The sequence below is a fragment of the Pongo pygmaeus genome, chromosome 3, assembly GCF_028885625.2.
Source record: "Pongo pygmaeus isolate AG05252 chromosome 3, NHGRI_mPonPyg2-v2.0_pri, whole genome shotgun sequence".
Classification (NCBI taxonomy): Eukaryota; Metazoa; Chordata; class Mammalia; order Primates; family Hominidae; genus Pongo; species Pongo pygmaeus.
Window position 1 is genome coordinate 23445976 of NC_072376.2, and position 14448 is coordinate 23460423.

General features: G+C 40.3%; 1 protein-coding gene across 2 annotated transcripts in view; it reads right to left on the bottom strand.

Annotated features, from left to right (window-relative positions):
* PPARGC1A (PPARG coactivator 1 alpha) overlaps nucleotides 1–14448 on the bottom strand; it is a 681913-nt gene that overhangs the window by 532536 nt on the left and 134929 nt on the right. The window lies entirely within an intron of this gene.

The following is a 14448-nucleotide window of genomic DNA, read 5'->3' on the forward strand; positions in this document are numbered from 1 at the left end:
AGGGCTGTACCATCGAATCTACTGCCTGGCTCTCAGGACCCTCTCTTATCATCATCATCATCATCATCATGAACATTATTGAACATGTAATATGTTCTATGTGCATTACTCAGTATTCTCTACTGATCTATTTGATCCTCACTGCAATCCATAAAATAGTGCAGTGTATTAAAGATGGGCACAGATGCATAAATTCTTTGACATTTCTCCCATTGAGAGGTGGGGTCTTTGTCCCCTCCCCTTGAATCTGAGCTATCATGTGACTGCTTTGACCAATAGTGTGCACAGGAAATGATGTCATGCCTTTTCCAGTTTCTGTGTCGGAAGGCTCACTCTGGGGGAAACCAGCTTACAACTAACAACTAACACCTAATTGGCACAAAGCATGTAAGAAGTCTGACTCCCCTGAGACTGCAGGGAGGAAACTTGAGCTGGTTGCAGGGAGAGGTCCTAGGAAAAGAACGCCCTTCCAGCCCCCAGCTGTTGCAACCATGCCAGCCCAGTTGCCAGGCACGTACATGTGGGCACTATCTTGCACATCCAGCCCAATCGAGCCTTCAGCTGACTCCAGCCCTAGCCACAGGAGAAGCTCCATGACAGACCACTCAGCTGACCCCAGTTAACCCCCAAAATTGTAAGAGAGAATAACAAATTAGTATTTTAAACCACTAAATTGTGGGGAGGATTATTAGGCAGCAATAAATAGCCAAAACACATAGGCACTATTATGACCCTGGCTTTATAAATGAGAAACTGAGACCCAAAACACTCAAAACCATACAGTTGGGAAGGGGTGGAGCTGGGAGCCCAATCCAGGAAGGCTGGCTTCAGAACCCAGGCTTTCATCATCCATGCAGCCACACCACTCTTTGGCAGGCAACTTTCTCCATTTGACTCCTCCAAGACGTAGTCTCTACTGCTGTTGTCCCTCTAAAAGGGTCCCCTTCTCTTTCCTTCTGCCCATGTGCCTAATCTCCTACCTCTATCATGATCCCCTCTCTGAACCCTCTACTGGTGTCCCCTTCCTCCAAATTCCTGGGTACATTTAAAGACAGGCATCTAGCCTTACCATTAATTGTTCTAGTAATATTCTTCATGCTGTTTTTTGCTTCATAACTATATGTTATCTCCTTAAAGGTCAAGACTAAATCTTCTATTTTGATTTTGCCCACCTCTCCAGAAAACCTTGCCCATTCCCACTTTGCCCAGCACAATGCTGTGCACTCAATAAATGTACCCTCCAGCCGTACTAGCCAAGCTCATTCCCTTTTCAGAGCCTTTATGTTTGCAGTTCCCTTTCCCTGGAATACGCTTTCTTAGCTTTCAACCTGAGCTGCTCCTTCACAGCACTCAGATCTCAGAAAATATCTCCCCTCCACCAACAGGCCTATCGTGACCACCCTGTCTAAAGGAGCCACCCCTCCCCACCCCTAGTCAGCCATTCACCATCTCCTTATCCTGCATTGTATTAATTAGTTGTCAGTTTCTTAATTCCCTTAGGTAGAAAACAAGTTCCAGAAGGACAGAACATGCCCATCTTGTTTATTGCTATAGTCTCAATCCCCAGGACAGTTTCTGGCCTACAGTAGCATCTCAAAAAATATTGTTAAATAAATGAATGCATATTTGTTTATTGAATCTTCACTTCATAAGATCTGCCACCCTGGAGCAGTTGTGCTCACGTACACAAAGCGTTTTCCCCTATCATGTCAGTTGCATCTTCAGCATAAGGTGCAACCTTCCATTTCTCATGCAGAAAGCCTATACTTGCCTCTAAGGTGAACTCTGTTTATTTTTTTAATATATATATATATTTTTTTAAGTTCTGGGATACATGTGCAGAACGTGCAGGTTTGTTACATAAGTATACATGTGCCATGGTGGTTTGCTGCACCTGTCAACCCATCATATAGGTTTTAAGCCCCACATGCATTAGGTATTTGTCCTAATGCTCTCCCTCCCCTTGCCCCTCACCCCTCGACAGGCCCCAGTGTGTGATGTTCCCCTCCCTGTGTCCATGTGTTGTCACTGAGGTAAACTCTGTGTTTATTTAGCCAGTTGTTGACGTTAGGCAGTAGTCTACATGCTGCTTTGGTTGTCCAAACCATTTTTTACAACTGAGTTCTCAGAAGAACAGTGGGTTTTTTTTGTTTTTGTTGTTGTTTTGTCTTGTTTTCATTTTTCTTTTGTAGAGACAGGGTCTCATTGTGTTACCCAGGCTGATCTCAAACTCCTGGGCTCAAGCAATCCAATCACCTCGGCCTCTCAAAGTGCTGGGATTACAGGCAGGAACCACTGTGCCTGGCCTAGAAGAGCGCATTTAAAGCTGGTCGAGGAGCCTCTAGGATGACCCCAAGAAGAGAGGGTGGCCAGGCAGGCTTAGTACGACATGCATTAATAAAGGCCACATTGCAGGGATGATGAAATGAGAATATTAAATCCAATGGAGGTCCATTTTGCTCACTGTGGTAAACACAGAAATTCATCCTGGTATCTAGAACAGAGTAAATCCTCAATAAACACTTGTTGAATGAACAAAGGAGCAAACTAATGAATTAATGAAACATCTTTACCTTGTGTCTCATTTCTTATCACTTATCATTTCAATATGTACAAGAACTCAGAGTACATTTTTCATTTTGTGTATGTGAAACTTACCAACAAAATAGTAGCTACAAAGTTGTAAAACTTACAACTTTTCAACAACAAAGTTGAAATGTAAATGAACATCTGTGCTCCCCGAAATACATAATAGGCAAGTAGAGAAATCTAGAAAGGAAAGGCCACAGGCTGAGGGAGTTAACAGATGCGATAGTCTATTAACATTAATTAATTTTCTGGAGTGTATATTTCAGAAATTTGCTCAGCCTCGCTGAGTCTCAGTTTCCTCTACTGTATACTGAAGACAATTTCTTTCTTATTTACCAACCTGAAATATTCATAGTGAGTCTAAGATGGAAGAACAGATGAGTAAATACTTTAAAAGTGTAATAAGAGGCCGGGCGTTGTGGCTCACACCTGTAATCCCAGCACTTCGGGAGGCCAAGGCGGGCAGATCATTTGAGTTCAGGAGTTCGAGACCAGACTGGCCAACATGGCAAAACCCTGTCTCTACAAAAACTACAAAAATTAGCTGGGCGTGGTGACACGCGCCTGTAATCCCAGCTACTCAGGAGGCTGAGAGGCACGAGAATCACTTGAACCCAGGAGGTGGTAGTTGCACTGAGCTGAGATTGTGCTGCTGCACTCCAGCCTGGGCAACAGAGTGAGACTCCATCTCAAAAAAAAAAAAAGTGTAATAGGAATATGAGCTAATTGACAGTTTCCGTCTTCCTCTCTTTCTGACATTTCAAATACTTAAAAATACATTTAAAAATTTTTTAATCAATGTAATATATTTTTTACTATTTCTGAGTTTCATGATTCATTCACAAATGACTATTACCTGTTTGTTCCAAATACTCAGTCTGCAAAGTTTTTCCTAATCATTTTATAATTCTTCACTCATGTTTTTATTCTGTTCTCTCTGCTTTTCAGCAAAGGATCTCATGGTATAGAGAGCTTCTCCATCTTACCAGAGGCAGAGAGCAAGTTAGAAACAGCAAAGAAAAAATCAAACTCTTGAGCCTCTAGTCTGTGGTTTATAGTATAGAGCCCAAACAAGTGGGCCTATAAAATCATCACTAGTGGCGGTGTGCAGTGGCTCACACCTGTAATTCCAGCACTTTGGGAGGCCAAGGAGGGAGGATCACCTGAGGTCATGAGTTCAAGACCAGCCTGGTCAACATGGTAAAACCCTGACTCTACTAAAAGTACAGAAATTAGCCAGGTGTAGTGGCAGTTGCCTGTAACCCCAGCTACTCAGGAGGTTGAGGCAAGAGAATCTCTTAAACCTGGGAGGTGCTGGTTGCAGTGAGCTGAGTTAGTGCCACTGCACTCCAGCCTGCACAACAGAGGAAGACTCCAACAAAAAAAAAAAAAGTCACTAAGAGAAAAGTCAGAACATAGAAACTAGTCCATCGGCTCTCAAATTTAGGGTGACATCAGAATCACTTGGAAGCCTTGTTAAAACACAGACTGTTGCATCCTCACACCCCACCCCAAAGTTTTAGGAGTTCTGGGGTGGTGCCTGGGATCCTGTATTTCTAACAGGAATTTTGTATTTCTAACAGGAAAATTGGCATTACATTCCCATGTAATGCCAATGCTGCTGGTCTGCCAGTCACACCATGAGAACCAAGTACCTCGCCTTTTCATACACTAACTCCTTTGATTCTCCCCAACAGTCCTTTCCCATTTTATAGATGAGAATACTGAAGCCCAAAGAATAAGCTCTACTCGCATTCCAGCTTGATGATTAACCAAATCGCTATAATCTTCAGAAAGTGAGTTAACCTTTCTGTGGTTCATTTTCTTCATCTACTGAAAAAATATTGTCAGGTACCTCGTGAGGATTCAAAAGACAGTGGTGTCTAAGAAGTGCTCCGCAAAGTCAAAAACAAGGCAGAATTCTAGGAATCTCACTTAGCACATGGTCCTGTTTTTGTCGCCTTTTTATTTGCATGGGAAATTTTTAACCACAGTCTTGGCAAAGTACTCCATCCCATTGTCCAAACATCAGTATCCATAGATTCTCTTTTCTGAGGTTTTGTTTTGTTTGTTAATTACTGAGTTTGTTTTTCCAAGAAATTCCCTTATGTGCTATAAGTGGAGGATGTTGGGGGGCACGTGAAGGTGGGGAGCTGTTTCAAACAGATTGATCATTTCCATTTCTAAGACAATGTTCAACTGGATAGACAGCGTTCCCTATGATGTGATACATAGTTATGTTGGAGATTAGTGCGAGCATAGCCTCCTTTGGTATAAAGTTCTCTGATTTGGCTTTCAGAGGATTCAGTGTATTTTGATTTCTATATTTAGAAACCCAGGGCTTTTTGGTATGCTACGAACACATCGAGGCAAGACTAATTGTAAGCACTTGTACTTAAATATTAGTTTCAAGAATAAGAACCTTCAGAGGTTTCCATATTGTATTCCACTGGAGTATCACTAAGGGAAGCAATTACTTATCAGGATATACTCAAAACAACTTTATTGCATTCGGAGGAAATAATGGGAGTTGTCTGTCTAAATTACTAGGCAGGGGCCCTGGAAATCACTTAGCATAATTCTTGGCATAAGGTAAGCAGTCAATAAATGGAACAGAGATTCACACAAATGAGCACATAGTATGTGTTAGGATTTTACACACAGCATGTCATTGAGTCTTTATACTGTCCCCTGATTTAGGTATGGCTATTCATTTATAGATGAGGAAACCGAGATTCATAGAAGTTAGGTGGTGTTTATCAGGTCCTTAGGGAAGTAGGTGAGGGTTGAAGTTATGATGCCAGCCCATAGATGCTTGATGTCAAAAGCAATTTTCTTTCCACTACATTAGGCTATTTCCTTCCTTGCCTCTTTCCTTTTTGTCTTCCCTCCTCTATAGGGTTCCTTCCACAAATATCAGAAGTCTTTGTGAATCCCAGCCAACAACCAATGTCAGCAAGGTATTCCCATTTTATGGATTGGTTCATAGTAGAAAAAAGTGGTCCCTCAAAGCCACCCCCGAAAAGTTTCAGTATAAAATACGTAACTTCTTTCTGAATCCTATTCCTCAGCCCTCAACTATAAGCGCGAGGGTACGTTACAGAGGATCCTTTATTTAGGAAAACAAAGTGTTTGGGTCTAGACAACAGGCCCATGACAGTCCATCACCCAGGGCCAAGGCCAAGGCTCCCAGCTGCCCAAGGTAGCTGAGAAACATGGGAGGAAAAAATGGTCTTGCTTCCAATTTGAATTACAAATGCTTCCTGGAGACAGAAGTCAGGCGGATATGCCCATTTATTTATTGCCTAGTGCTACAATTGCTAAATAAAAATAAATAAAAGTTAAGCACCTACTGATTTATTATTCAGAATATAATAAAGGCCTAGAGCAATAAAAAGGGCTAATTGAGGGCTTTCTTTGCATTTTCCCCTAAACACCAGTTGTCTTTCTCTCCTATTTCTTCACTTTTTTTTTCCCGTTTTTACGCCTCATGCCTCTTTTAATTTTTTCTGTTTTCCACATCCTTTCTATCTTTCTGTTCCTCTCTTCAAGAACCGTTCCCCTTCATCTCCTGAGCACCTCCTCTCTGGTATTTTGTGTCTGGTTCCAAGAGGAAATAGCAGAGTAGTAGAGTTTTTACCTCCCTGTTGGCAAGTGCTTTGTGTCATACTGTCACTTAAGACACACTGATCTATAGGTCTCTTCTGCTGCTGAGAAGAGACAGGGATGGTGAAGGTACATCTCGAGCTGGGATATTTGCTCCTAAAATGTACCCTAAAAATTGCACCCAGCATCTAATTTTAAATGGATTACGGAACTGGATTTTTTTCACGGCTTTTTCTTATTATAAAAGTAATAAATACTTATTGAAAATACAGAAAAATATAAAGAGCGTAATCACTAATTCTTACTGTAATATGAAAGCAATCACTATTAAATGTGTATGCCTTTTATCCCTGTATTTTAACAAACATCACGTTTGTTCATATATATCACTAATGATACATCACACATTCATGTATCACTAATTTTACATACATACATGCACTGTTCACGTTATTCTAATTCTCATCAACATCATTATGGCTGCATCTTATTCCAATGTATGAACATACTAAAATACACTGAGTCATACTCCTTTTGGTAGATAGCTAGCTTTTTGGGTTTTTTTCCATTTTTTGCGTTATAAATAACGCTGCCATGAGGCAAACACAGTGGCTTGCACCTGTAATCCCAGCTACTTGGGAGGCTAAGGAAGGAGGACTGCTTGAGGCCAAGAGGTGGAGGCCATCCTGGGCAACATAGCAAGACCCACCCATCTCTAAAAAATAAACTTTAATTTAAAATAATAATAAATAAATAATGTTACCATGGATGACTTTGTGCAAAAAGTTATTTCTGTAATTTTCAATGGTTTCCTTGGGAAATAATTCCAAAAGTAAAATTGTTGAATCAAAGGTTATGAATGCTTTTAAGGTTCTGTAAATTGCATTCCAAAAAGTTCGTGCTCTCTCCAAATCCCTTACCACGCTAAGAATCGTTTTTATAAATTGGGTAAAGAAATGTTATAAAGCAAATAACCACCTCCTGATTTGTCCTTTGTGAAACAGGCAAAAAATTGGGAGTCCATCTTTCCTCTGACTCTCACCACCCCACCCCATTCCACCTGTGGAGGGTCACCAGCTTATGCCCTCTAGGTTTTGTCTCACCTTTTTGCAAGACAAGCCAAATAAAGCCATTCTCTTATTCATTCATTCAACCACTCGTGAACAGCTATGGAATAGTTATTTGCCAGGTCCTGTGCCAGTGCTGAGGATATAAAGATGAATAGAACATTATCCCTAACTTACATGAACAATGGTGTGGTGGGACAGACAGACATGAAAATAAGCCACAGTACCGGGAGACCAGAGCTCATGGAGGCAGGCACGGAGTGCTCCAGGTCCTCGGAGAGGAGCCCCTACTAAGCGTGGGGAGATGATGTCTGACCAGTCCCTAGGTGACATCATAACATAACAGTTACTCTTTCCTCTGTACTTACAAGCATTGCCTCATTTACCCTCAGAACACCTCCACTAAGGAGATCTTATTGCTCTTTCACAAATGGAAAAAAAAAAAAAATGAGGTTGAGCAAAGTAAATAACTTGTCCCAGATCACACAGCTAAGAAAGGGTGAAACCAAATGTAACTAAATTCAAAACTTCACATTGAGCTCATCAAGGGTCTACCAAAAAGGCTCCATCAGCCCAAATAAGGTTCCCCCCAAGACTTGAGCTCTGACGACCCCATTCCATCCGTTAATGACAAAGAGAGGTGCAACCCCTTCTCAAGCCCGCCTCTTCCCAGAAGCCTCCCTTGCTTTGCCCTGCAGGGGTGGCTTTCCTACATTCTGCTCCTTGTCATCCGGTCTGAACTCCCCTCTTCTCTTGAGCACGGTGACCCTCAGCACTTCACCCTGCCTAGCCTTGCCATTTGGCTATAAAATTTGTTTTAACTGCCAGGAAACTGATGGAATTATAAAAGATCCATGATGATTCTCGGGGCCCCGCCTTCTTTGTCTCTAAAGCGACGAGATCAGAAACGATGATTTGTGAGCCCCTGTGTAATTCTCATGGTATAAAATCCTGTGAGCCACTGAACCACACCGAGCGCATTTAGGGTTGCTATCAGAATACAAAAGCAAAGGTTTGGTTCAAATTGAAAAAGCAGACACTTGTGGCCTCTTCCAATGAAGAAGAAAGGAAAAGAAGTATTTTAATGATGTTTTTTAATCATTTCCTCAGAGCACACAACGAGAATATATTTGCTGGGGAATGAAAAAGAACACAACATCAATTCAGTGCACAAAACTACTCTAAAACCTAAGGATCTATTCTCACATTTTTCATTAATTCCATCCAGGCTGATAACTTTCAACATTAAGCCTCCATGCTTCATCCAACTCAAGTTTCCTAGAAGCACACAAACAAATCAAAATTCATTTGGGGTTGCCAAGAAGTCTTTCAAATATGGGATACCAACCCCAGTTTCAAGTCCTTTTCGCTGCCCAAATTCCAACCTCAACTATGCATTCTCCATTAAAAATGTTCATCTATCAATCCTGTCTGTTTCATCATGACATTATAGGGACTGAAGACTCATCTTGCTATGTGATAGCAACAAAGATGGTCTCAAACACAGCTTTCCAACAAAAGCACAAAGCTTGAAAAAAAAAATGGCTTAATTCCAAAGGCCCCACTGGCATGTTAGCCTCCCTTCCATAAGAACCTCCAATGTCTCATTGTTTACAGTCAGTTCAGTACACTTTTAAAAATCTTTATTATTGTGGTAAAATATGCATGACATAAAATTAGCCATTTTAACCACTTTTAAATGTATAGTTCAGTGGCATTAAGTCCATTCATATTGCTTTGCAACCATCACTGCTATCCTGTACCCATTAAAAAATAAATTACTATTCCTCCCTCCCGTCATGCCCTGGTAACCTCCATTCTATTTCCCGTCCCCATGAATTTGACTAGGTCCCTCACGTAAGTGGAATCACATATTTGTTCCCTGTGTGTCTGGCCTATTTCCCTTAGCACACTGTCTTCAAGGTTCATCCATGTAGTGTGTGTATGTGTATATATATATACACATATATACGTATATATATATATATATATATATGCACACACACATCAGAATTCCATTCCTGTTTAAGGCTGAATAATATTCCATTGTATTCAGTTCAATACTCTTTGCATAATGTTTTAAGCCTTCCACATTCTGGCCTGATTTTTTTTTTCTTTATCTTATTTCCCATTCCAGAGACCTACATACCTAGGGCAGAGAAGATGAGTCAGGAATTCATCACCTTTTTCCCAGAGATTTTAAGCCTTTTTACCTTTGTTCACACTGGTCCCTTAACCCAGCACATCCTCCATCCTGCTTTCTCTAATCAAAATCCTAGTTGTTCCCTGTGCTCAATTAATGCCTGTTCCACCATGTGGATCCATGCATACTATGGAGCACCCTCCAATTACAGTAGGACCAGCTGTAAAATGTGTGCTTTCATCACAGCCAATGGTGCTCAAAGTCGCCTTCTCTGAAACAAGACAGTTTAAAATACAGTTTTCAATTATTTGGCAAGCCCTGTTTTAGGTTTGTTTTGTTTCGCTTTGTTTTTTTTTCAGACAGAGTCTCGCTCTGTTGTCCAGGCTGGAGTGCAGTGGCGCCATCTCGGCTCACTGCAACCTCTGCCTGCCGGGTTCACTCCATTCTCCTGCCTCAGCCTCCCGAGTAGCTGGGACTACAGGCGCCCGCCACCACGCCCGGCTAATTTTTGTATTTTTAGTAGAGGCAAGGTTTCACTGTGTTAGCCAGGATGGTCTCCATCTCCTGACCTCATGATCCGCCCCCCTCAGCCTCCCAAAGTGCTGAGATTACAGGCGTGAGCCACCAAGCCTGGCCTAGGTTTTTAAAAAATAGAAATTTCTTTTTATTTAAAGCCAGGAAAAAAAATAATGTGACTAATGTGTATTGAGAACACATATAAAATAAAAATATTGCATGTATAATCTCAGTTTTAAAATGTAGTCATGAATAGCCTTTGGGGGCACTGGACTATTTCTAATGTAACCATTTTGAACTATAGAGATATAGCAGTTTATTCAGAAAATAATACAAATATTCATCTCCACTCGATTTTCTTTCCCAGTTATAAACAAGAAATATATTAAATGGCATAAATAAACTGACAAAAAGGAACGCACAACTTTGCTACTTAAACTGCTTATTGAAAATTCTGACTGGCTATTTCTCTTTAAGATTTGCAGTGCCTTAGATTTTATACATCCTTTTTGTGGTTAAGTTAGTAATAACAGCATTAAAATCTTAAGAACTGTATAGTACTCTATTTAATTATCTTCTCCCATAATTACACTGATTAAACACAGCATAAGAGACCATAAAGATAGATAAAACATTATGGCTACAAAACTTTTTTTTTAATGTCCATAAAATGACTATTAAGCCGTAGGTGACTAAATTAATATCACCCATACAATTTTATGGGGTTTCCGTCCACATCTAACAGTATCATTTGCCATGATGGCAGATTTTTTTTTCATAGCTGTATTGAAACTGGAAACTAACACTTTTCAAAAAGATGGGAACGCAGTGGGCTAGCTTGGTCAACTTAGCCAAAAAGAAGACACCTCTGTTTGAACCGTGCTCCAAGCTATGATCTGCTGTATACATTTAAACCCGCTGACCACCAAACTCCCTTTCCCATCCACCCGCCACTCCTACTGACAAGCAAATGGGGAACAGTGGTTTAGTAAATTATCCATTTCTTCATTTTCTTCTGAAAGTTATCTCCAGAGATTTTGGGTTACATTGATGGCACAGGCAATCAAGGAAGCAGATTTTCATTTTCCATCATAGGAATGAGCTTCTGAAACACCCAAGAACTTTCATTCTGTGCAATCCGTGCTATTACAAAGATTAAAGAACATGACAAAAATCTCAAGAAAATATAACTCTAAAAGCGAATCCTATGGGAAGGAAAAGAAAACTATTTGGAAGCTTTTCGAATATAAAGAATAGCTCCCCAGGATCATACTTTAGCAATTAAAGACTTATATATATAATTATATACATATATACACACACACACATATATAAAATGAGCTAGCAGAACCAAAATAAACCAACTGATCTGAATGCATTATCACCACTAAAAATCTGCACATATTTTCCATCAGTGCTTGTAAAATGAAAATATATTTCAATACTAAGTTGATTCTTTTATTAAATTGGCACATATATTTTAAGAACCTATTGGGAGTCAGCTAAGTCCTAGATGTGATGGGTACAACAATAAACAAAATCAACACAGTCTGTGACTCATGGAGCCCGCAGTCTAGTGGGTGAGGCAGTAAACAAACAACAATATGAACAAACTGTGCAAATGTTTTGAGTAAAAGTTAAGGATACTTTAAGAAAAGATAATGACAGAATTCAATTTGGATTCAGTTTGGGATAAGAGGTCAGCAAGGCTTGTCTGAGGAAGCAAAATTTAAGATATGAAGGATAAATGGAAGTTACTGTGAAGAAGACATACAAGAAGAAACACTCTAGGCAGAGGAGACAGCATTAAAGGCCTTGAGGTGAGAAAGAGCTTAGCATGTTTGAGACACGCAACACACACATTCTATGAAGGCAGGGTCCCAATCTGTTTTGCTCACCACAGCACAGAGAAAGTGTCTTGCTCACAGAAGGTGCTCACTAAATATCTATTAAGTGGTTGTTGAGTACATGACTGTGGTCAATGTAGCTGGAGTTCAGTGAACAAGCAGGGGAGCAGCCTACGACGAGTCTGCTCATGCAGCCAGGAGCCAGATCATGGAGGGTCTTGCCGCCATTTTGAAGACACCTCCATCATCTCACCACAGGACCCAAAACATCCATGCCCAACTTATTTCCTCTTTTATTACTGAAACTCAAAGACTTCCCACACGTTTATCTTTACTGTAAGATGTTTCAAAGGCAGGGGCTATTTCTTACTCATTTTTGTGGCTCCTGCTTCTTTTACGTGCCATGAATAAACAGGCACTTGATAAATACTTATTGACTGAACTTCTGCTTAATGAGACCTTAGTATGTGCCAGGTAGTGTCCAAAGCACTTTGCATACATTGGCTAATTCAAGTTTCAAAAAAAAATCTGCAAGAAGCATATGTATATGTGTGGGTGAGTGTGTGTGTGTTGGTGTGTAATCTTCATTATTTTTGTCTCCAATTACAAATGAGAAAACTGAGGCTAATAAAGGTTAGGGAATTTGCCCAAGATCGTGCTGCTGACAATTACCAAATCTATTATCCTTAGAATGTGTTCCCTTATCTATTACACTAACCAGCCTCCCACAACTAAAATATAAAAATAAGAACCCCATTGATTTTTCTTTCAGAGAGAAATATGTATCATGGATATCACATGACATATAAGGAAGTCTTTCATATTATTACAGTACTAAGACTAAAATTCATGATGCAAAATGTATTTCCTTCATTAAGCTATGGTAAAATTGAAGGACTTGTTCTTCGGAGCAAATAGGCAAAGTGATTAAAAACAAAACTACTTTCTTTTAATTAAACTAAGTTTCAGGACAACTGAAAAATTGGACAGACTCTGACCTTGAGCCTGGATTGACTTCCCCGTTGGGTTCTATCATGGGCACCCAAGCCAGTTTGAGTCCTGGGATACCTTGCTCTGCTAGCTGATCAGGTAAGCTCCTGACTTCCTGAAGATAATTTTATGGTCAGTCTCTGCCATGTTTCACCACAAGACAACACTTCCTCCAATACTGGTGACAGAAAACTGGGCTAGAGAGACTAGAAATCTGACCCACTATGCCATCCTCATGTTATGATGTTCTTAATGAGTTTCAAACTAAGCTCTGAAGGTCAGTCAGCTTGCGGGATTCATTTGGAGGGAGGAGGCCAAGGAACCAGAATAGAACGTTTCAAAATAGCAAAAACCACCACTGAAACACTCTGCTTCTCAAGTGCCCTGGTTCAAACCAAACCCTTAATCATAAATGGATTGTTCTGTGCCCACACTTCCCACGTTAGTGTCAATGACATGGCAATCGATTCAGGAAAAGTAATTTTATGGTTTGAATGTGTGTGTCCCCTCTAAAATTCATGTGGAAACTTCATCTCTAATGCAACAGTATTAAAAGGTGGTGCCTTTAGAAGGTGATTGGGCCATAAGGGCCCTGCCCATGGATGAGATTAGTGCCTTATAAAGGGCTTGAGTAGGAGTGGGTTTCCTTCTTCCATCTATTTGGCCACAAGAAGACACAGCATTTGTCCCATCCACAGGACGCAGCAACAAGGCATCATTTTGAGGCACAGAGCAATCCTTTACTGAACATCGAACCTGCCAGCACCTTGATCCTAGATTTCTGAGGCTCCAGAACTATCAGAAAGAAATTTCTATTGTTTATAAATTGTACAGTCTGTGATATTTTGTTATAGCAGCAGGAATGGACTATGGCAGTCATCCAAACCTGAAACTTATTTGACTTTCTGGATTAAAGATAATACCTTGTATGCATATGCAAATGATTAGGGCTGAGAGTGGAGATGTGGTGTGTGTCTTACTTTTGGGAAATGCTTTTTTTTTTTAATTTCCGTAAGTTATTGGGGTATTTGGTTACATGAGTAAGTTCTTTAGTGGTGATTTGTGAGATTTTGGTGCACCCATCACCCGAGCAGTATACACTGCACCCTATTTGTAGTCTTTTATCCCTCACCCCCCTCCCACTCTTCCCCCCAAGTCCACAAAGTCCATTATGTCATTTTTATGCTTTTGCATCCTCATAGCTTAGCTCCCACATATCAGTGAGAACATACAATGTTTGGTTTTCCATTTCTGAGTTACCTCACTTAGAATAATAGTCTCCAATCTCATCCAGGTCGCTGCAAATGCTGTTAGTTCATTCCTTTTTATGTCTGTGTAGTATTCCATTATATATATATCTCACAGTTTTTTTAATCCACTCATTGATTGGTGGGCATTTGGGTTCATTCTACAATTTTGCAATTGTGAATTGTGCTGCTATAAAAATGTGTGTGCAAGTATCTTTTTTGAATAATGACTTCTTTTCCTCTGGGTAGATACCCAGTAGTGGGATTGCTGGATCAAATGGTAGTTCTACTTTTAGTTCTTTAAGGAATCTCCACAGTGTTTTCCATAGTGGCTGTACTGGTTTACATTCCCACCAGAAGTGTAGAAGTGTTCCCTGTTCACCACATCCATCCCCACATCTACTTTTTTTTTATTTTTTGATTATGGCCTTATTGTAGGAGTA